Raw genomic sequence first — 24131 nt, 5'->3', positions numbered from 1 at the left:
TTTCCTGTGATTAGGTGTATGAGATGTTTGTTTTTGGACAAATGATACCTGACCCTTTGTGGTTCTGAACCTTTGTTTTCCCAGATACAAACTATGGGATTGATAATGTCTGCCTACATACACACTTGATAGAGTTGTGTTGAAGATAAAATGGAAATAATACATGTGAAAATGTTTTGAAAACTGTAAAGCTCTGTATAGATAATGCCTGCTGTTGTTGGGCACCTGGGTGGTTCAGATGGTTGGGTGTCTGCCTTTGGGTTGGGTCGAGATCCCAGGGTCCTGGGATCGCCGAGCCTCGTGTCAGGCTCCCTGCTCAGTGGGGAGCCTCCTTCTCCCTGTGCCTCTGCCTCTCTCTCTCAGTCCCTCATGAATAAATAAATAAAATCTTTTTAAAAACCCTGCTGTTGTTGTTAAGGTATTTTTAACTGGCAAAAGCAAGCAAGCAAGCAAGAAAATGTTTATAAATAACATAGTCTATCTATACTATTTCCCCAAAATAACTAGTTCTGAGATAGGATCTTTGGGAGATATATGTTTTCTTTTTTTTTTTTTTAAGATTTATTTATTTATTTTGAGAGAGAGAGTGTGGGGGTGGGGAGGGGTGGAAAGAGAGGGGAGAGAATCTTGAGCAGACTCCCTGCTGAGCATGCAGCCCAATATGGGGCTCAATCTCATGACCTTCAGAGCATGACCTGAGCTGAAATCAAGAGTCAGTAATTGCTTAACCGACTGAGCTACTCAGGAGTCCCAGGAGATACATGTTTTCTAAGAGTGATTGTCTGGGAGTTATTGTTCCTTTTAACAAATTCATAAACATGCTAGTAGTTTCAACAAATGAGATAGGGATAGAAGGAAATAGAATATCTGGAACAAAAGGAGTTGTTGAATTTCTATGACATTTTATTTATCTGTGTTATATGTAAGCATTTCTAGATGAAACTACATAATGAAATTGGTGAAGATAGCACAGTTCTTTTAGTTGAGATTTTTATCATCAGAGGGACACCATCTTCTCAGTTAAAGAAATTTTTAAGTTAATAAGTCTGCAAAATTATTGTCCTTTCTATAAACTTTAACTGTGCAACATTCACGATACATTCTAACTTAAAATAATGATGACCTAAAATCAGAATGATATCTCAGTATTAAAAATTAATGAATCAGCAGTTCTTGTAGTTGTAGAAACCCTGAAAAAACTGTCAAGAAAAAGGCTGTGGAGCCAAGGAAACAGTCAGAAAAACTAAGAGGCAGCCCACAGAATGGGAGAATATATTTGCAAATGACACTACAGATAAAGGACTGGTATCCAAGATCTACAAAGAACTTCTCAAACTCAATACACGAGAAACAAATAAACAAATCAAAAAATGGGCAGAAGATATGAACAGACACTTTTCCAATGAAGACATACAAATGGCTAACAGACACCTGAAAAAATGTTCAAAATCATCAGCCATCAAGGAAATTCAAATCAAAACCACACTGAGATACCACCTTACGCCAGTTAGAATGGCAAAAATAGACAAGGCAAGAAACAACAATTGTTGGAGAGGATGTGGAGAAAGGGGATCCCTCCTACATTGTTGGTGGGAATGCAAGTTGGTACAGCCACTCTGGAAAACAGTGTGGAGGTCCCTTAAAAAGTTAAAAATTGAGATACTCTATGATCCAGCCATTGCACTACTGGGTGTTTACCCCAAAGATACAGACGTAGTGAAGAGAAGGGCCATATGCACCCCAATGTTCATAGCAGCATTGTCCACAATAGCTAAATCGTGGAAGGAGCCGAGATGCCCTTCAACAGATGACTGGATTAAGAAGTTGTGGTCCAGGGGCGCCTGGGTGGCACAGCGGTTAAAGCGTCTGCCTTCGGCTCAGGGCGTGATCCTGGTGTTCCGGGATCGAGCCCCACATCAGGCTCCTCCGCTATGAGCCTGCTTCTTCCTCTCCCACTCCCCCTGCTTGTGTTCCCTCTCTCGCTGGCTGTCTCTATCTCTGTCAAATAAATAAATAAAATCTTTAAAAAAAAATTTTGTCGTCCATATATACAATGGAATATTATTCAGCTATCAGAAAGAACAAGTTCTCAACATTCGCTACAACATGGACGGCACTGGAGGAGATAATGCTAAGTGAAATAAGTCAAGCAGAGAAAGACAATTATCATATGATTTCTCTCATCTATGGAACATAAGAACTAGGATGATCGGTAGGGGAAGAAAGGGATAAAGAAAGGGGGGGGTAATCAGAAGGGGGAATGAAACATGAGAGACTATGGACTATGAGAAACAAACTGAGGGCCTCAGAGGGGAGGGGGGTGGGGGAATGGGATAGGCCAGTGATGGGTAGTAAGGAGGGCACGTATTGCATGGTGCACTGGGTGTTATACACAACTAATGAATCGTTGAGCCTTACATCGGAAACCGGGGATGTACTGTATGGTGACTAACATAATATAATAAAAAATCATTATTAAAAAAAAAAAAGAAAAGAAAAAGGCTGTGGAAAAGAGGTCACTGTGTCACCTAAAAATACATCAAAATTCATGATTATGTATTTTAGGGTAAATGAATACACATATGTAGAAGAAAGAATGCTGTGATTGGTGATGTTTCTATGTGGCAGGGAAATTATACCAAAATCATATTTATAACAATGAATTCAGGTGTGTAGATGGTGAATTATTTTTACATAGCTGATGACACTGTAAATTAATATAATCCTTTTGGAAAGCACTTGGGCAGTATGTGCTAGAGCCATAAAAACTTCAGAGCCTTTTGACCCCAAAATGCCACGCCTGGTGATCTGTCATAAAATCATATGCTTAAAGATGTTCACCGGTATCCAGACAATGGAAAACGGGAAGCAATTTAACTGTCAGTGCTGGGGAATGGTTTGGTAAACAATCTAATGTGTTTGATGGCATACTGTGCAATCACTAAAAACATAACCGTGAAAGCCAAGTAACAGCATAGAACAATGTATATAATATAATGTTAGTGTGAAATGAAATAGACAATGCTTGTTCATTGTTGAAAAAGTGAACAGGAATATAGCAAAATTATAATAGCCATGTTACAGAGGAGCTAGAGAAGACTTTTTCCTTTCCTCTTTTCTTCGAAATGTCTAATCGCAAGGCACCGTTACTTTACAATTACAAATGTGTTAGATTATCCTCACAATGTCAATCTTAAGAAAGATCACAGAGACTGACATGTTCAGTGGTTGTTTGGAGACTTGAGGATGATCAGATTTCAATGTGTTGATATAGTTTGGGAAGTGGGACACTTGCTCCTCTACTCCAGTTGCATAGCCATTTTTAATACTCTGAAAGGGTATTAAGCCAGTGGTAAAGAGTGGAGGTGTCCGGGTGCTGACAGCGCGGACTCCGTTTTTGGCCCTCCATCTTGCTCATGCCCTGAAATGACCTCCCTCAGGGCTATCTGTTCCAGGCCCCCAGAGGTTAACGCCAGCCCGGACTGCAACGCCGGAAGCCTTGTTCTGATCTTCCCTAAACTGGTGCACAAACAGCGCACTTGAGATAAGTATCAGGCATGACTGGTGCACAGAAGGCGCTGCTTTAGATAACGAGCGGAGAGCCTCTGGTGCGCACATGATGCCACTTGAGATAACTACCCTGTGACCTCACCGCCACGCCTCTCGCTCTATAAAGCCTGGGCATTACGGTCAGGACTGGGTAGAGAACAGGGCAGAGGACAGCTGAGTGGCGCTTGGATCATTTGTCCACTGGATTTCCCGTCTGTAAGTTACCCTGGATGAAGCTTTCTAAACTGTATGGAACGGCTTGCATCATTTTTCTGTCTCAAAGTACCTTCTCAGTTTGGAGAATCCTCCACCTTCTAACGGGGAGGATGGCGGGGAGGAGCTCAATAACCCACGATGAGCCAAATTGTAGTATTAATCTGTGTCTATTTACCTTTAAAATACCAGTTATAGAAGCCACCAAATTTAGATAACTGGTTATCTAACTTTTAAGGCTTTTTGTAGAACTTAGTTCAACATTCATTGAGCCCTAAGAACTAAGTACTACAATTAAGCATTGGGGACAACATAAATGAGAAAGATACAGTTCTTGCCCTCAAATTATTCTTCCAATGGTGAGCTTGTAAACAAACACCTTGTATCAAATCCAGAGGAGCTATGGAGATCCCATTCAGCACTAATCAACTTTTTTAGCTAAGCAATCACTTACTCAGCTAACCCAGCAGCCGCTTAGTGAAGGCAGGCTATTAAAGACTAAACTAAAATTAGTGAGATTTCAATGTACACTAGTAACCTCCGAACATTGCACTATTTTCAGTCTTTTAATTCATAGTAGTTCTTTTATATTATATTATTTTTTATTTAAGTAGGCTTCACGCCCAGCACAGAGCCTAATGTGAGGCCTGAACTCATGACCCTGAGATCATGACCTGAGCTGAGATCAAGAGTCAGACGCTCAACTGACTGAGCCACCCAAGGGCCCCTCGTAGTTCTTTTATATTTTATAATAAACATTTTTTTTAAAGATTTTATTTATTTATTCGACAGGATAGAGACAGCCAGCGAGAGAGGGAACACAAGCAGGGGGAGTGGGAGAGGAAGAAGCAGGCTCATAGCGGAAGAGCCTGATGTGGGGCTCGATCCCATAACACCGGGATCACGCCCTGAGCCGAAGGCAGACGCTTAACCGCTGTGCCACCCAGGCGCCCCTATAATAAACATTTTTTTTTAAATGAGTACTGTCTCAATTAGATAGTGGTGAGCTGTCCTCCATAAAAATCTCAAAACCTTTTTCCAAGAAGAGGATTCTGCTGCTACATGGAGCAATAGCTTTATCACTGAGGACTTAAAAAAAAAAAAAAAAGATGAGAAAGTACTGTCAGAGTAATAAAAAGTTTTTTTAAAAGGCAGAATCCAAAACTATATAGTTTTAATCCAGTTTTGGAAAGTAAAATATCTATCTTTAATTATAATAATTGCTAATAGTTAATAAGCTCTTGCTATGCGGCAGGCACTGTTTTGAAAGTGCTTTACCCATTAATCCTCACAAGAACCTTATGAGGTAGCTAGGGTTAGGAAACTGAGATACAGACAAGGAACCTGCCCCAGGTCACACAGAGAAAGTGGACAAAGGAAAAAGGAAATGTCAGAATTCCAATAATTCTTAGATCCAGAGAGAGTAAAAACAGGTAATTTTCATTTTCTGTTTTGGTTCCATATTTTCCTAATTTTTCTGCAATGAACCTAAATTGTTTTGTAATCATAAAACTGTTTAAAAATATTCAAGTTTTACTGTCATTAAAATTATTCAGTAAAATAGCAAATGCAGTGCTGTAAGCCAATACATTTCAATAAACATACAAAGAGCTTTTTTTTTTTTTTTTTTTTTTTTTTTTAGAGAGAGAGCAGGCGTGAGAGTGGGGACACGTGGTGGGGGAGGGGCAGTGGGAGAGGGAGAGAGAATCTTAAGCAGGTTCCCAGCCCAGTGCAGAGCCTAATTCAGGCTCCATCTCATGACCCTGAGACTATGACCTGAGCCAAAACCAAGAGTCGGTCACTTACCTGTTGGAGCCACCCAAGCGCCCTGCAAGGAGTATTTGTATTGACTATTTGATGACATTTTCTTATAGTTTAAATGGGGACATGAAATGATGTCAGAATGTTCCTTCAGTGATGTAAAAACCCTTAGGCTTGCATTTTGAGCCTATTGCCAGTTGCACACATACTGTATAGAATGTAACTTTACACAAAACTTCTTCAGGATAAATCTAATACATATTAATCTAATTCTGACCCAAAGAAACAGAGCATTGCAGACTCAGCAAGACTGCTACTAGCTGGGTTTTGATTCCAAGTCCCCACTTTAAAGCCACACGGCTGGCCCATCTTAAAGGGATAGCACTTCTTCATGCCTTGACTACTTGACTACAGGTTTGAATCCACACCTCTGACTTCAGTGTTTGTGCTTTTTCTAGAATACCATGCTGCCTCTCAAAATGATCATACCAGTGTTTCTCTTTGGCTTCTTGTATTCTGAAAACTAAAGCTGTTCATGCAATATTGAAGCAAATATCAGGGTACACCCCGGAAAACATGCTGATTTAAATGATTTACCGATAATTCATAATTAACCAAAGACAGAACTGAAACGTGAACGTGGGTATACTTCCGCCATTGAGACCTCATGGGTTACACACATGCCTGTTCTCTGAGGCCTTATCCTAACAGACTGCAGTAGCGAGGAAGGCTGCCCCCAGGCTGGCAAAACTCTTCAATGCTGACTCAGGGTACTTGTAATGATTTCTGCCCCAAAGAACCTAAAGTGTATTTTACTTGTAACGGCATCTAATGTCAGGGAAGAGCTTTGAAAAACTTCATAATTCTTTATGCTCTCAGGGTTGCACTTGGAAGAAGTGAAAGATAATGCTCCTAGCTCACAATGATGAGGGAATCTCTGCGACGAAGGGGAGAAAACAGGGCTGAGAAAGCAGCCCTGAGCTTCAATTTAAGGTGACTGAGCCTGCCCTGCAGCTGAAGAGAAAAACTGGAATCCAAGAAAATTGAGTTCATTTAGTGTGGTAGAGAATTTGTGGTTATAAAAAGAAGGGAATAAAAAAAAAATAAAAAAAAATAATAAAAGAAGGGAATAGTGTGGGGTCTCCTGATTGGATGGGGGCCGCCAAGTGTGGGGTGACATGATGGAGCGGACCCAGCAGCACGGGAGAAGAAAGGAGATAGAAGTTCGCTGAACACACCTCAAGGAAACAGCGCGCAGGACAGCAAAGTGGACACTGTCTGTCAAGGGGTGGTAGTTGGGGGAAGGTGAGGAGGTATGGGGACCTATGGAATTTTCCTTTTTTGGTACCTGTGTGTGGTGTAAGTAGCTCATTGGTCAGCTAGGGCTTAACAGATATTTTGAGGTGCATCACCTAATGGGCCCGTTTATATTCAGCCCAGTGGTCACTGTGGGCCCTTCTACCCCATTCAGGTCTCCATTGTTCAACGTGTTTGCCTGAAAGAGGACTCTACAAATAGGAGAAAAAAAGAAGTAAGGATAATTGTGAACCTGTAAAATCTGCTTTTGTTAGTTACTGTCAAGGGTTTGGTCATGAGAAAACGTATGCTCTAAAATCCTACACCCAAGCTGTCCGAAGTGGTTGCCACCAGCCACATGTGGCTATTAAGCACCTGAAATGGAACTAGAGTGACTAAGGACTAAATTTTTAATTTTACTTCATCTCAAGTAGTTTAAATTTGATTCAGTTATTGGGAAGCGTTTAGGTATGTTTGTAACAACTTGGGTATGGGGATATACTTTACAACTCTAAATTTTATGACGTCTAAATACAGATCAAGCTTTCCAATAAAGATCTAAAGTCCAAACTGAGATCTCCTATAGCAGATTTGGGAGCCATGGTACAAAAAATATATATATATATTTCTTTATATTCTGTGTTGAAATATTTTGGACAAATTATGGATACATTGAGTTAAAACCTATTACTAAAATAAATTTCACCTGTTTCTTTTTTAATGTGGCTATTAGAAAATTTTAAATTGCGTGTGTGGCTTGCATTATCTTTCTATTGCGAAAAGCTGTCATATTTATGAGAAACATTGCTATTTGAAATATCAGTGAAAATGGAATGTCTCATTCCTGTTCAGAAGATCTGAGCCCTATGGGTTACTTTAACACAAGGAAACAGCCTCAATTTCTAACCAAGAGCTTCAGATAAGAGGTTTTTAAATACCTGTTTCCTTGGAAACTACAAATCAGAGTAGAATATTCCTAGGAGAACTTCTAAAATGTTTCCAACGGAAGGCCAAAGCCGTGTAAACAATGTTTCTCCTCTGGTGATACTGACCCTGTCCTTTGGAGTGATTACTCTTTTTTTTCTTTTAATCAGTGATATCCGTTGTTGTGCTTTGTTCCTGTTGCCTTCAGAACTAAAGTTGCAGAGAAACCTTAGTTGCTAAACTGCTCCTGCTTCATGACGTCACCAGTTCAGAGCCGATCCCCACTTCTCCCGGTCCCTCTTCAGAGCCCTTCAGCACGCGCTCCAACCCTGAGGTAAGCCCCTCCCAAGCCTCTGCTGCCCAGACAGCCCAGGATCCAGGAGAGGCCGTGCAGCACAGGTGAGTAAACCCAACTTGAACTACAAGTGTGTTCCTGGTGGTCTTCCTCTGAGGGACTTTATCTGTGGACATCTTGAAATGGAGTCTTGAAATCTTGAAATGGAATTACCAAAAAGGAGCAAGATGAATTAGTCATTGATTCCAGAAAAATTTGTAATGTAAAGCGTGGAAAGCAATTTTAGAGTCTAATCAACCTGGGCTGTAAGCCTGGAGTTACTCGATTTCTGTTCTCAAACTTCATTAATGTGAATAATATCGAAACCTCTATCTCATAAGGTGGTAAGGATTTAATGAAACGCCCTATTTAAGAGCTTGGCATAGCAGCTGGCATACAGCCAGCACTTTAAAATGGTATTTACTGTTAGCTGACCGCAAAGGGGAAAGTTAGTGTGAGGACCAACTCCTGTGGGCATTCCTGTGTTGTCTGGACCAACTCTGTTTCTGGCAAGGCAGGAAGTGGGGGCAGGGTGGTGAACGGAACCTAATTCATTAATCAACTTGCCTGATCAGTTAAAGTTAAAGGAAGGCAAAAGGGGCTCTAAATTTTCCTTTGGAATCAGAAGATGAAGGAATTGCAGATAAAGGATTCTCCTTTTTAGAAATTTGTTCTGCTTTTGCATGTTTTATTTTTTAAAGATATATTTATTTGAAAGAGAGAAAGAGTGAGTAAGCGAGGGAAGGGGTAGAGGTAGAGGGAGAGAGAATCCTCAAGCAGACTCCCTGCTGAGCACGGAGCCGGATGTGGGGCTCAATCGCAGGACCCTGAGATCATGACCTGAGCTGAAATCAAAAGTTGGATGCTTAACCAACTGAGCCAGCCAGGTGCTCCTGCTTTTCCATGTTTTAAAGATGCCCTTACTTTATATGCCTAATAAACTTTTAATGTTTGGTGGCTCCAGAGTCCCTGTAAACCAAGCCTTGGATTAGCAGGCTATCGGGATGAGAATAGGGTAGTACTGAAAAGAGTGTGGGCTTTGACCCCATAAAGACATGGCTTTAAATTCCAATCCTGCCACTTTTTAAATCCGTAGGTTAAAGGCTACATATGGTCTTGGTCAAGAGACTTACTTCTTCCTGAGCCCCCTTTGATAACGATACTTTCCTCGTGGAATTTTAAGACAAAGTACCTGACAAATAATAGATTTTCATTAAATGGTACTTTAAAATATTAACAATGTCAATAATAACAATATCCTTGGACATGCCAATAGGAACTATGTGCATATCTGATGAAAATATCAAGAAATGAAGAACAAAGAAGTATTGCTATCAGAAGTTAGTAAAAATGGCGAAATTTAGTGTTAGTTGGTCACCACTGTAAACTGGTAGAGTCTTTCCAGAAAACAAGCACTGAAGATGTTTCCCTAGCAGTCTCACTCGTGGTAAAGGATGGGCAGGATTTTCCTTAATGCACAGCTCTGTAAGCCATTGCTTCAGAGCAACATTTCCCCCCACCCATGTCCATTTTGAAATTTAAGGAAAGTCAAACTCCTTCAGACTTCTTTTCTCCACTTATTGCTGCTTTCTGTCACCAGTCATGAAAAGCTGTTGATTCTTCCCTCAGAGCTGGTCTTAGAAAACATAGCAGAAATGCAAAAAAATGTTGATTGACATTTTTATTATGTAGATGTTCTATATAAAGTGACAGTTCATTTTTTTTATGCTGCTGTGAACTCGGTTCAAAGTGACTGAAAACACTATTCAAATTTTCTATAAAATTTAAGCACACACCTGCAAAATTATCTGTGAAAATATATAAATACAGAGTTGACAGATTGCCATTATTTAAACGTTACACATATTGACAAATCCTAGACGGAACTGTGTGATGTGGCAAGATCGCGTGGAGCTTTCTTGTATTGTAATTTCTGCAAGTATTGTGATAACAGTTTTTGTACAATAAATAGTAGCTTAAAGATTCCTGCAAATAGTTCAATCTAACCTAAAGATCTAATTAAATGTTAAAATCTTCAGTTATCAAAAAAACACACCTAAAAAAACCACATCTTTCTTTAAAAGAAAGTGCTGAGTAATTTATTATATTTTATATATGTTATATTACAAATTAATCATTCTTTTATTAGCTAGTTAAGCTATTTTTAATTTCCCTATTATATGTAATCCTTTAACAACTTTTAAAATGTCAGGTGTTGTTCCAGCTTTTCTTTTATATCTCAACATTTTTTTTTTTTTATTTCCCTGGTCTTTACAATGGGAGAAAGAGTGACAGATTTTTTTTAAAACTATTTTTAAAAAAGGAAAGAAGTAAAAATACCTGTGAAGGCAAAATGTTTACATTTACATCACCACTAGTCATTCCCCACTAGTGCCACCTCCTTTTTTTTTTTTTTAAGGTTTTATTTATTTATTTTGGGGGGGAGGGGCAGAGGGACAGAATCTCAAGCAGACTCCTTGCTGAACATGGACCCTGATACAGGGCTCAGCCCAGGGCTCAACTTGGGGCTCAATCTCACAACCCTGAGATCATGGCCTGAGCTAAAACCAAGAGTCAGAGGCTTAACCAACTGAACCACCCCTGTGTGCCCCACTGCCACCTACTTCTGAGTGTGATCCCTTTCAGTGTGAAAGGGATCTTTTTTTAAAAAAGATTGATTGATTGGTTTTGAGAAAGTGAGAGAGAGCACAGAGTGGGGGGAGGAACAGAGGGAGATAAAGAGAGAGAATCTCAAGCAGACTCCCTGCTGAGCACAGAGCCCTACGTGGGGTGAGATTCTGAACCTGAGATCATGACCCCAGCTGAAATCAAGAGTTGGACACGCTTAACTGACTGAGCCACCTAGGCGCCACAGTTTCTGACTATTTTATTAGGAGAGAATCCCAGATGGGGAGATTACTGAGTAACAAGGGCTCCAATAATTTAGAAATTACAGAAACATTAAAGGGAATTATGAGTGACAAGGTGGAAAAATTCAGATACCGTCCATGTAAAGTGAGAAACATTTGCACAGAAGAGGACAAAGCTAAAAGGAAAAGCAGTGGAGCGGCAGAATGTTTGCAATTAATATGTCAGAGGGAAGCTTGGGATCTAAGAGGGAACTGATAATAAATTTCTCTGGATAATAACTAGCAACCAGTGGGTAAGTAACTGTTAAAAAAAAGAAAATGAGAGCTAGGAATAAAGGAATTTGCCCAGTTCCTGAAGGAATTTTTAGTCTGATGGATGTGCTAAGTCCATGTTCTCACTACAATAGATACTTGCTCACATTCAGGACCAGTGTGTATGTGTTACAGGAAGTTGAGATTTCATGACTATATAATGTGGTTTATATTGATTGTATAGATGGGAATTGTGATTTTATTTAACAGCTGGAATAGATTATTAAAAGGGGTTTTACTGGATGATCTTTTTGTGACTCTGATAATGAAATGTTTGGATGATTTCTTCTTTTGAGAGACTGGATACTCGTTAACACTGCTTTGTTACTCTTGTTAATTTTTGTTAGTGTTTCCTCCTAGTTGTTTCCCAAGTGTTTCTTTTTGGGTAAATTATTTGTGCATCTGCATAAAAGTAAGGAGATTTGTTTTACAATGTGGATTTTTTTTTTTAGCAGGTCTATAATATGAGAAGGAATTATTGAATTTTTAAAATACAGGCTTAGTGCCCATAGGCAAATTTTAATGTGAGTTCTTTATTAAATGTATCATAAATATTAATGAGACAGTGTGTTTAAAATAGCTTCATGTCTTTATTTTTAATTAATCTAGGGGGTTTTTTTTGTTAGAAAAGAATTGCATGCACATAATAAAAAAATTAGAATAAAAAAGCTTAAAATGAGAAAAAAGTCTCCCTCTTCTCCCCAACTCTATCCTCTCCTTTCCAGTCCCTAATTCTTTTCCTGGAATCACTCTTATTAATAATTTCTGCTTTTAGTTTATCATATTTCAAGTCTTATCAAGTTTACATAGGATCTATTGCTATTCTGTTATGAAAGATGAATTTATCATGAACTAACTACCCTCTACCTCTGGATTTTGTTGCTTATATTTTTATATTTATAAATGTTTTCTAGTGGTTGCCTTATTTACCTATTTACTTTAATAACATATTTAAATGTTTAATTCTGGGCTTATAGAGTTTAGTGTGGATTGAGGACCCACAATGAAAAATGAGAATATTCCCCATCTTTCTACTTCTATCTACCTCCCAATTTTTCTTAGCTATATTAATGTGCCTGAGTAATACTGTATAATATTAATTTATAGTTTCTCTTTTCCATTTCTCCATTCAAGCAAGTAATGGGCTCCACCTTTTATCACTTCAGGGCAGGTTTAGGACAGGGAGGAAAGCAAAATTAACTTGCAAAATTTTCCCTGGCTTTTGTTTTCCATAGCCTAAACTCACTGAGTTGCATAGGATTTGAGAAAGAGATCTCCTGGAGATTTCATGGGGTGGGGGGAGAGTAGCTGTGTGAGAGTCAAACACTGCTCCGTGGTGGAGCCTTGTGGAGAGGGGGGCAAGCTCAGAAGAGAGAGCCGCGTCAGATACCTGGGGAAGGCAGGACAGTGGCACAGGGTTCCTAACCTCAGCTAGGACCCTCATACCACATGTGGGGCCCCAAAGGAGCAGAGATCTGAGGCACTGGAAACAACCATTTGTTGATGCTATCTGTTACCTGAGCACAGATCACTGATGACTGGAGGGTCCCCTTCTCTCTCATGCTTTGGTACCTGTGTACTTTGGGACCCGGGGGAGGAGAGAGAAATCCCAAGAATGTTTGTGTTTACATTTCCCATCAAGCAGGTCTTAGAAGGGAGGTAGGGGGATAAAGGGAATATTCCTCAGAGGCAGAAATTAAATCGAAGTGTGGAAGATAAAGTGATGTTTCTTATGTACTCGAGTTTGTTGGCTCAGGTTTATATCCTGCCACGTAATTTTTAAATTGCCAGGGTTTATGGCATTCACATGCTACTCTGTGACAGAATCTCCTGTACTTTGGGCGTTGTTCGACACCCCAAAATGGAGCCAATAAACAGCATGCATGATACTATGATTACAAAAGTATTATTTCCTATAAAGCAAATACTATGATTGGGCTAATTTAGAAAGAAACCAAATCCTATGATATTAAAAATTTGTTGCGTAAGGGCACCTGGGTAACTCAATTGGTTAAGCGTCTGCCTTTGGCTCTGGTGATGATCTCAGGGTCCTGGGATCAGGCTCCTTGCTCAGTAGGGAGTCTGCTTCTCCCTCTGCCTCTGCCCCCCACTCTTGCTTGCTTGCTCTCGCTCTCTCTCAAATAAATAGCTCTTTTAAAAAATCTGCTTAAATCTTAACTTCATTTTTTCCGGTTCTACTTAGTTGTCACCATTATTGTATAACCTGATGCCTTGGATTCCTATTTCTGTGCTGAAGAACTTCCTCTAGTAATGTTTTCTCAGGTAGAGAGTATGAATGGTAAATGTTTTATTCCCAGATGTCTTTATTTCATCCTCATGCTTATTTAGCAATAAGGCTAAGTTTTTGTTTTTTGTTTTTTAAATCTCCCTTTGGACCTTTTGAAGACCTTACTCTACTTTCTTCTATATTCTTTTTATCTACTTGCTCTAACAGATGAAGGGAAGTGAATTGAAGTCTGTATCTTCTAGTGTGTTTCTGTTTTTCCTTGTATCTTCTATAGTTTTTTGCCTTATGACTATTGATGCTGTTATTTGGTGCATAGATTTATTTTCATTGTGAATTCAGCCTTTAATAGTTTTTTCCTGCCTTTATTATAAATTATCTTGTTTAATGCTTTTTTGGTACAAATTCTTTTTTTTAAAGATTTTATTTATTTGAGAGAAAGAGTGCACACGAGTAGGGGAGGGGCAGAGGGAGAGGGAGAAGCAGCCTCCCCGCTGAGCAGGGAGCCTGATGCACGACCCTGGGATTATGACCTGAGCCCAAGGCAGATGCTTAACTGACTGAGCCACCCAGGCACCGCGGCACAAATTCTTAAGTTACTACAAGGCTGGCTTTGATTTTTCTCTCAGGCCCCAATATCTCAACAGGAAGCATCTTGAATAAACTACACTGAGAGTTGTTCTACAGCCAACTTCTCTCTTTGAATTTGCCGATACTGACCCTGGATCTTATCTGAGGCTTTTTAGAAAGAACATGGTGGGACTTGGTGTCCTGAGATGCAGTTTCTTCTCTATTGATTTTTTTTTTTTTTTCAGGACATTCAAACCCATTTGCTTTCTATTTCCCAAGTAGTTCTCAAAATTTCTGGTATACTGATGATACTGTAATTGTTCTCTACTGATAGGGATTTGTGCTTTTAAAATGATCTCTCTTTGGAATTTCAGTGGGAGGTGGAAGGGGGGTGGGATGAATCATTTGTCACAGTCTACACGTTGACCTGGAATCTTTCCTGTAACAGAATCTTAAGCTCCACACTTATAGGAATAAAACATTGCTTAGTGTGCACCCATTTTCTTCTCCCCCCTCTTATTCTTCAGCACGCATTTACATGCTGAAATCATTTAATCATCTAACTTATCTGTATACTTTTCCTTAATATTTATTAAAATTTTCAGTGCTGGAATTCTTTTTTCCCCCATCCTGAATATGTAAAATACTGGAAAGACCTATTTTAATGATGTATATCTAGCGAGCGTTCAAAAATTTCAGTGAACATTTCAAGATGTTAGTGTTAGGTAGCCATGATAGAATGGTATACTTCCAAAGGGAATTATAACAATTTGTAGTCAGAATATAGAACAATAATAAACATATCAGTAAGTTCAAAGGTTTGAATAAATTACCTGCATGTAATTTTATTCTTTTTTTTTATTTCCCCCAGAAACAAGCTTCTCATAACAAGAAATCCTTAATCTCTAGATCAGTTTCCCAGCGGTGCGTGAGGGGACCCTGGCTATGTGTGATTAAGTGTTAAAATGAGTGATACCAAAAACGAGGGCTCTAGGGATTCAGAAACAGCTGCCCACTGGATTCTCTGGGAGAACACAGGGTCCAGAGCCTTGGGCTGGACTTTAAGAGGGAAAAGACACAGAGGGGCAGAAGGAAGACAAAAAGAGTACACAGGCCACAGGAGGGTAGAGAGGTGACAACTTCCAAGGTTTTAAGTTCAGGAGAATCAGTACAGCATCGTTATGTAAGTCCAACCATAGCCATCTGCACAATGATACAGGCACTCCTCTGAGCTAGTGAAGGCTCCATTCCAGGCCACAGGCTCTTCCCTTTATGGAAAGTGGCGAGGGGCAGAGTGCAGAAGTCAGGCTTGACGTGGGTCAGCAGAAACAGACTACAGGGTCTGGTTAGAGACAGAAGATTCTGAGATCCACTCCCCCTCATGCCAGGACAGGGACCAGTTCAGATCAGGCTCTTGTAAATAAATGATCAGATCAGGCCAGCAAACTCCTCTGTAGATACACCCAGGGCAAAGAGGTCACGTCTTCTTCATCTGTGGATCCTGAAGCTGTGCTCTGACGGGCTAGGGTGGGGAAGGGGGCGGGGAGTGTTGTAATTTTATTCGTATCCTTTCTGTACATCACCACCTTCAAGGCATTTCACAGCTAGTGGCTAATATTTGCAATAAGTCATTTTTTTCTTTATATGCTAAATATTCAAGCAGGAAGTTATATACTCAATTTAACTATAAGTGATATCATCATCTATATGATCTTAGATCCTCCCTTTTGAAGATAAATCTTTTTTCCTCTTTGATAGAAACAATAGCTCACCTACTTTGTTCACCTCATCAGAATCTGTGTAATTGCTTTTCATTTTAGAAATCTAATGGCTTGAGTCCTTCTTTAAGGGCATCAAATAGCAGTAGACAGACTCACCACATGGTGGCAGCTGAAAGCCCAGAAACCAACATCATACAGGCCCGTGTTAGGCATGTGTCCAAAAAAGTTAGGCAGACAGCTGCCTTGTAGGACTGTAAGACAGTAGTATTAACAGGCTGCTGGAAATATTCTCTCTCTTGATCTGGGGAGTGGTTACATATGATGACTTGTAAAAAGTCATCAAACTATGTATTTAAGATTGGTGCATTCGACTACATTTATACCTTAATACAAAATTTCAGTGAGCCTGAATGAGAACCATTTTACAAAGGCCACCTTCAACTTTGCCTTAGTACTCAACACAATAACAAATTTCAGAGGGGTTACTCAGTATGAGACATTTCCCTAAATAGTATGAAACTATTTTACGATAGTTATTTCAGCTTATTACAATAAATTTAAAGGATTCCAAGATTGTCAGTTTAAGTGAAAACTGCACCATCAGCAAGAAAACAGTACAATGGATGGGTGACTCGCGGGCATAATCACATTTTGAAACATTAGCCACGAGAATCAAGGAAGCACAGCTACATAGATAGATCTTACACACAATGTTGGGTGAAAGAAGTCACAAAGAGGGGCGCCTGGGTGGCTCAGTGCGTTGGGTGTCTGCCTTCGGCTTAGGTCATGGTCCTAGGGTCCTGGAGTCCTGGGATCAAGTCCCATGTCAGGCTCCCTGCTCAGTGGGGAGCCTGCTTCTCCCTCTCCATCTCCCCACGCTGGTGCTCTCTCTCTTTCTCTCAAATAAATAGATAAAATCTTAAGAAAGAAAAGTCGCAAAGATCACAGATACATACATTTTTACATAAAATTCAAAAACAGTCAAAATATATTGTTTGTAGATGCATACATGGGTGTCAAACCTAAAGAGACGCCAGATAGTGATAATAAAACGTCAGGACCGTGGTTACCCTTGACGGGCGGCAGGAGGATGCCATCAGAGGAGAGGAACAGAGCTGGCTTCTAAGGTACTGGTGTTGTTCTGTTCTATTTCTTAACCTGGGTGGTAGTCACACAGGAGTTTACTTTGTAATTGCTCTTCGAAGGTAAAAGAGGCAGATTAAACAGTGAAGATCCAATTATCAGGTATTTTATAGTCCGGGAAGCCCAGCAGTTTACCCTTTGACAAACTGAAAGCAGTCACAGGCACCTGGCATTATGTGTAGGGTTACCAGATTTAGCAAATAAAAACAAGAAATTAGAGCAAATAAAAATATAGAATGCTTAGTTAAGTGCGAATTTCTGATAACGAGTGATTTTTTAAGTATAAGTATATCCCCATGTGATATCTGGTCCCATGCAATAGCTGGGACATACTTATACTGAACAATAATCCATTTATCTGAAATTACGTGTAACTGAGCATCCTGTATTTTGTCTGGCAACCTTAATTATGTGGCCAATTGCGCAGGCAGAAGCAGTTCTCAGTGAGTGGAGTACCCAGAGAAGGGTCAAGGGAAGAGGAGGAAGAAGTCTTTTTTATTTTTTTAAATCAATTTTAATTATTTTTATTTTTTGGAAGAAGTATTAAAATAAACTAGTCTGACCCTAAACTCCTATTTGAAGAACAGAGTAATTAAATTTGCTGAGTTCACCCATTATTGCAGTAGTTTAGGAATAATGAATCCACATGATGTGTTGCATAATTCCTATTAATAAAAAACAGTATCAGCAAATGTTTAAAAGAGCCATCAGTGTTTCCCCTAAAACTTGTGTATCTCTCATTACATCAGTCTCTTTTCTGATCACTTTAGATAAAGGTATTGTGAAAGACGCCTGTCAATGCTCATTCTGTGGCTAATGTTTTTCTAGTTAGTAGCCAATGATTAGGAATGAAGTTGCAAGGCAGGTCGTTTTGTTTTGTTTTTATTCTACAAATATTCTGACAGCCTACCATGGACCAGGAAACCATCTTACGCTCAAAGAACAGAATTATGAACAACACAGACATAGTCCCTTCCTATGGAGCTCAAAGTCTAGGCCCTAGGGGATGATAGATAGATAGATAGATAGATAGATAGATAGATAGATAGATAGATTATATGCCCTTGGTAAAACATTACCCAGCAATAGTAGATATTTGCTGTTTGGGGCCCAGCAGTCCTCTTTATTTGGGGAAATCATCCAGAACCCCTTTATATTATATGGTTTGGGTAGAATTGACCCTAAGTCACTTGCCAAAATTACAATGCTTGAGTCAAGGATGGGCATATAATCCAATTAGAATTGATGACACCAGTAAATAGAAGCTTCTGGAAAAGAGAAGCATTCACTCTTGCCTTTGGTAATGGTCACCACGTGCTAACTTGAAGGGAGCCATCCAGATGACCAGTCCAGATGACCAGGGCATCAAGTGTACACGCCCCAGAGGGCACTATTCATGTGCAAAAGATGAAGTCAACACCAGAAAAGCATCTTGGTGACATTGTTCAAGAGAAACCTGAACCCCCGCCCCCAGATTTTTCAGTTAAGTTTAGCCAATAAATTCATTCACTTCTTAGGGCAGTTTGAGTTTCAATTTTCTGTCATTTGTAGCATAGAGTCCTTAACTGAACATTCCCAATCTCAGTTTCATCCCTTACCCTTACATTTCTTTCAGACATTTATATATATATATATATATGCATCAAAAGGCATACTTTACATATATGTAAAGTATGCCTTTTGATGCAAATAGGATTGTATTGTACATGCAATTTTACCACTCGCTCTTTTTAGATTTATGTTGTAAGTCTTCTTCATTTATCTTCATTTGTCGATGCATAATATTCTGTAAATTGGATGTATCATCATCAGTTTAATCTGTCTTCCATTGATGGAGATTTTTTTTTCCTCAAGTTTTTACTCTGATAAATGGTCCTTTGTACATATAGCTTTGTGCACTTACACAACTATTTCCAAAGGAAAAACCCAGAAATGGAATTATCCTTTCGAAGAGCATGTGCTTTTAAAAGTTTGCCCCCCAGAATGATTATACCAATTCATACTCCTCTCAGAAACACCTGAGAATGTTTTTCCTCATCATTGCTAACACAGTTTTGTCAAATTTAAGACATTTTACCAATATGATAGTGAAAAGCCTATTGTTTTCTTGATTTCCATTTGTTTCATGAGTATATACACATAGACACATATGGAAAAACCACATATGTTTAGGCTATTTTATAAATTTGTTAACGATTGTCCTATAAATTACCCCATTTCAAAGCCTTTGCTGATTTTTCTGTTTTTTTTTTTTTTCCTATTGGGTCCTTTGTTTTACTTTATTGATGTGTCTTTATATATTATGAAAATAGATCCTTTCATCATACATATTTTAAATATATTTTTCCAAATTTGTTTGTCCTTCAACTTTCTTTTTTTAAAGTATAACATTTCAAGTGGACAGGAGACAGGAGAGAATTATATAACGAGCACCCACGTGCCCACCGTCCAGTTTTAAAATGTTACCATTTTACTATATTTGCCTCACCTTTTTCTTTTTTTTTAAATTAATGTATTTATTTGAGAGAGAGAGAGAAAGAGAGCGAGCGAGCATGCAAGCAGGGGGAGGGGCAGAGGGAGAGGAAGAGAGAGAATCTCAACTCCAACCTGAGAGCAGAGCCCAAAGCCGGGCTCTACCTGGCGACTCTGAGATCATGAACTGAGTGGAAACCAAGAGTCAGATGCTTAATTGAGCCACCCAGGTGCCCCACACCTTTTTTTCTTTAAAAAAATAAAATGTTGCGGATTAATTGCTGCTTTTATACTCCCACTGATCCCATTCCTGTCCACCTCTCCCCAGAAGTAATCACCGCCTCGAAGGCGATGTGCATGTTTTTGGAGACTATAAACCTGAAAATCCCCTCAGATGCACCAAAGGTTTAAATATTTTCTTGTCTCTCAGGGGGAAAAAAAAAGAGGCGGCAATAACAAATAGACTGTTAACAGTTGTTCTCAAGTAAGTCTTACCAGAATCTGTAGGCGTCTTTCTAAGAGACGTGAATTTCACATTATTGCCATAGGAAGGCTTGCAAAGTTCCCAGGAGAAGCCGCTCACAGACTGTGCCAGTCTTCTGGTTAATGTTGCTAGTAAGGAACAGAGGAGAATCTGCCCATCCAACTTGCCTCAAATGAGGTCACTGAGTTATGACAGGATATATTACACTGTAATTTATTTTTGCCCCAGAAGAGGTTATTTTTAAAAAGGCCATCATACCTCTTTCTGCTCACTTTGGAGCAGACATTAGTTGGGGTCAAAGCCCTTGTGTCCGTTTCCATAAAAAGTGAGCTTGTGGCAGTTGGGTGTGTTCAAATCCACTTGGACATATGAAAAATGAAGAAATAATCTTAGAGTGAAGAAATCAATGTGGTCATGTCTGAACATTGCTGCAGAAAGAAAAGACAGGTAAACATTCTTTGAATAATCTCTTGTCTTTCGATATTCTGAAACTTACATCTTCACTGCTAATTTTTAAAAGAACCCCCATTAAACTTTGCCTAAACAAGGGAGTCACCTTTGATTTTGACAAGCACCTGAGTATACTTGTATGGTTTTACACTTTTTAAAAACATAGCAATATTTCTTTAGAAAACATCTATGGTTTTATAAAATTGCAAAGTTTAAAAAAATCGCATTATACCGTGCGTATCATCCTGCGATTCTCTGTGGTTATTCCAGCATGAGTTGTGCATTTATCCATGTTGATACATACAGATTGGATTTTTCATTTTAACTACTGCATACTATTCCCTTTTGTGAATTTGTCTATTTGAAAATTCATAAACATGTAGATTATTCCCCTTGATTTTCTCTAGTAAAAATTAATGCTGCGTTGAACATATCTCCTTGTGAACGTGTCTGAGAATTTCTCTCATGTACCTGAGAGGGACACCGTTCGACTGTGACTCCCCACATCTCTTACCTGCGTGTTGCCAGATTGCTCTTCAAAATGGTGTATCCTACAAGTTATACTTTCCCCAGCAGTAAATGAAGGTTCTTTTTGTGAGGATTCTCGTATCCTTTCTGTCTCTGGTATTTTTGTTTTGGAGTTGTATGAATTCGAGTAATAGCATCATTTATCAAGCTCTTGCCTTGTGGCCTCTGGGTGGGATGTGTGTGTTCTCATGTTTAGAGGGGTTTGGGGTTATGTTTAGTTTTGGCAGTAAATGGTTATTGCAGCTTAACTTGCAATTACAGTGGTGCTGTTCGTTTTGTTTCCTAATGAGGGTGCTGAAAAAGAAGAGCACTAATAGTCCAGGAACCTAGTAATCTTGCAGCGTGATTCTACCCAGATTGCACAACACTCTGCCTGCCAAGTATTAAGAGGGGCTAACAGTAAAGTTATGTAAATTCAAAAAAATTGTGTTTGGGATACTGTGCTGATCACTGCGTGTAATAAGCAGACACTTTCTCATTGAGAGGTTTTCCCTCAGTGCACAGAACTGAGTTATGTAATGTAGTATTAATAACTATATCAAGTCCATGATGAATAGTTAATCTGGAGGGTTCCAGGACTGATGCTTCTCTTCCCCAATCTTCCTTGTCCTACTTCTTCTGAATAGTATTCAATTTCTCTTTCTTATCAGGTCAAATCTTAAAGTTTCAGGGAAGTCCTAGATATAACAAAGTTCAGGCTAAAAATTTTTGCGGTGTAAGCTTATCCAGGGCATTAAACTTTCTTATACCATCCCAGCTAAAAATAAACGAAAACTACAAACCAGTAGGATAACCAGATGTGACATCTGCTGAGCTGTCCTGTATAAATAAGCAATAAATTACAGAGTGAACAAGGAATTTGGCAGGTGTGGTAAATCAGGAATGGCTTTTTGACATAAACTGATATTTTTACTTCTGGAACAATTGGAGGCATTTTCTTATTTTACACATTCAATCTTTTTTATAAAACATTATTTTGTAACAGTATAAAGTCTAACAACAGTTTCTGATACTATCTCTGGGTGTGTGGGGATTTTTTTCTTTCACCATCTAAATGTCCCTAAATGGAGAATTCTTGCCTCAAGATGTACATTCCTCCAATTAAATGTGACATTTTTTTGGAAAAGAGCCCAACTACTTTAGGAAAGTTTAAATTCTGCATAAGCAAAGTCATTTTTAAAATTTTTTTTTAACTTTAAAAAAATTTTTAAGTAATCTCTGCACCCAATGTGGGGTTCGAACTGAAAACCCTGAGATCAAGAGCTTCATGCTCCACCAACTAAGCCAGCCAGGTGCCCCTCAATTTGTTTTGTTTTGTTTTGTTTTGTTTTGTTTTGTTTTTAAGATTTTTATTTATTTATTTATTTGACACAGAGAGAGACACAGCCAGTGAGAGAGGGAACACAAGCAGGGGGAGTGGGAGAGGAAGAAGCAGGCTCCTAGCAGAGGAGCCTGATGTGGGGCTTGATCCCATAACGCTGGGATCACGCCCTGAGCTGAAGGCAGACGCTTAACCGCTATGCCACCCAGGTGTCCCTCCTCAATTTGTTTTTTAGTATTTAACAATTTTTAGAAGGTGGCAAGGTCTTTAACCCTTTTTGGCCACACCTGGGTTTTTAATGAGAGTTTAAAGAACTCAAGTCTTCATTCAAGACACATGGAAAGACATCCCCAGCCCTTCTCAGGCTCTTATGGTGACGTATTCATAGTCCTATTCTCTCCACTGCAAACTCCAAGGTGCTTGGGTGACAACAATTGTGTTGTAGTATCTTCCATTTATTATTACCTTTGGTTATTCAATTATTGGAGCTCGATGTTTCATAAATCTGCCTGCCATTCACCTACCATCTGACTCCCTGATTCCTACCTTCCATGTACGTCAGCTCTCAAGTGAAATGGGTAAATTCAGACTCAAAGACGGAAACAGCTGTTGCTTTAGATGATAGAGATGCTGGCTTTAGAGCAGCTGCTTGGGAAGCAGGCATCTGGTCTGAGCAAGGAGGCCAAAGTTCCTTAAGGCAACTACTGTCACGGCCTGGGAATAACATTCTATAGGACACTTAGTTTGTTTCAAGATTGACTTTAATAACTCTTTTTTTCCTGAATTTCAGACTCCATTGTCTTTTGTCCCCTTTATTACATTCTTACAGAACTAGTCAAACATTTAAAAAATCTTTTTAGAGGAGATGAAGTTACCTGTAGTTATTCATTCAGTTGCTGAATGACTACTACCGTAGAATACTACTTTATAAGTAGTGAAGCCTAGACCAAAGATCTGGATTCAAAGAGCAGCAATCGGTATAGTCATGTCTCTTGTTTGTAGTTCCTACTGGATGTCAAGTGGTTAATTTCTTAGCTTAAGATACTTCACTGCATTATAACTGTCAAGGAGTGAAAATGTTGGCTGGGAGCACTGGCTGAGCTGTGTGCCTGCTGTGAAATCTTCTATGTATGAAACATAAGGGTACTGTCCTATCATATCGAATAGGCACAAGGCCTTTTAGGAAGTCACTAGGGATCAAAGACAAAAAACAGGGCACCTGGGTGGCTCAGTCAGCTAAGTGTCTGCCTTTGGCTCAGGTCATGATTCTAGAGTCCTGGGATCAATTCCAGAGTCCTGGGATCGAGTCCCACATGGGGCTCCCTGAACACTGGAGAGTCTGCTTCTCCTTCTGCCTCTCCCCCTGGCTTGTGCTCTCTCTCTTGCTCACACTCTCTCTCTCAAATAAAAAAAAGAAATTTAAAAAAAGATAAAAGTCATTTACTATGACACTATATGTATTAAGATGCAAATTGAATTAATTACTTGTCCCTGTTTCAGAAACTACCTTGAATAGTTTTTTTTTTTTTGTTTTTTTTTTGGTGTGTATTAACTGTATTTTGAAGGAAAAGGAGTGTAACATAACCTTTGAGTCCCGAGAAGAGTAATTTTGGTCAATGCATTTAATGCCTAAGCTGCTTGTACTATCATCTTTAATGGTATACAGAAAAAAGTAAAAAAGTTAATAGATCCTCACTTTCACATCTGGAACTTACAGATCAGTCCTATGCAGTAGTATGCATCTCTCTGTACTCGCTAGGAGCTCCTAGCAGCTGGTGCTTGGTATTAATCTCTTCCTAATTAGAGAAGCACATGCTATAAATTTATCATTCTGAATGAGAGCAAAGCTGTTTAATCTGTTTCTCTGATCCTTCTTGCTTTGTCTATTAAGCAACCCCTGATGATTATGCAGCTTATCATACAGAGTATGGGGTGATA

General features: G+C 39.2%; 1 protein-coding gene across 1 annotated transcript in view; it reads left to right on the top strand.

The window, feature by feature from the left end:
* The first annotated feature begins 7981 nt into the window (after positions 1–7981).
* FBXO34 (F-box protein 34) overlaps positions 7982–24131 on the top strand; it is a 134048-nt gene continuing 117898 nt past the window's right edge. The window contains exon 1 of the mRNA XM_087855964.1: positions 7982–8142. The gene's annotated coding sequence lies outside the window, so the exon portion shown is untranslated. The remainder of the gene's footprint in view (positions 8143–24131) is intronic.

This window comes from Ursus americanus, chromosome 26 (genome assembly GCF_024610735.1).
Source record: "Ursus americanus isolate L20-20 chromosome 26, mUrsAme1.1.p, whole genome shotgun sequence".
Lineage (NCBI taxonomy): Eukaryota > Metazoa > Chordata > Mammalia > Carnivora > Ursidae > Ursus > Ursus americanus.
Note: the sequence above shows the minus strand (reverse complement) of the source record. Positions and strands in the feature narration are given on the sequence as shown.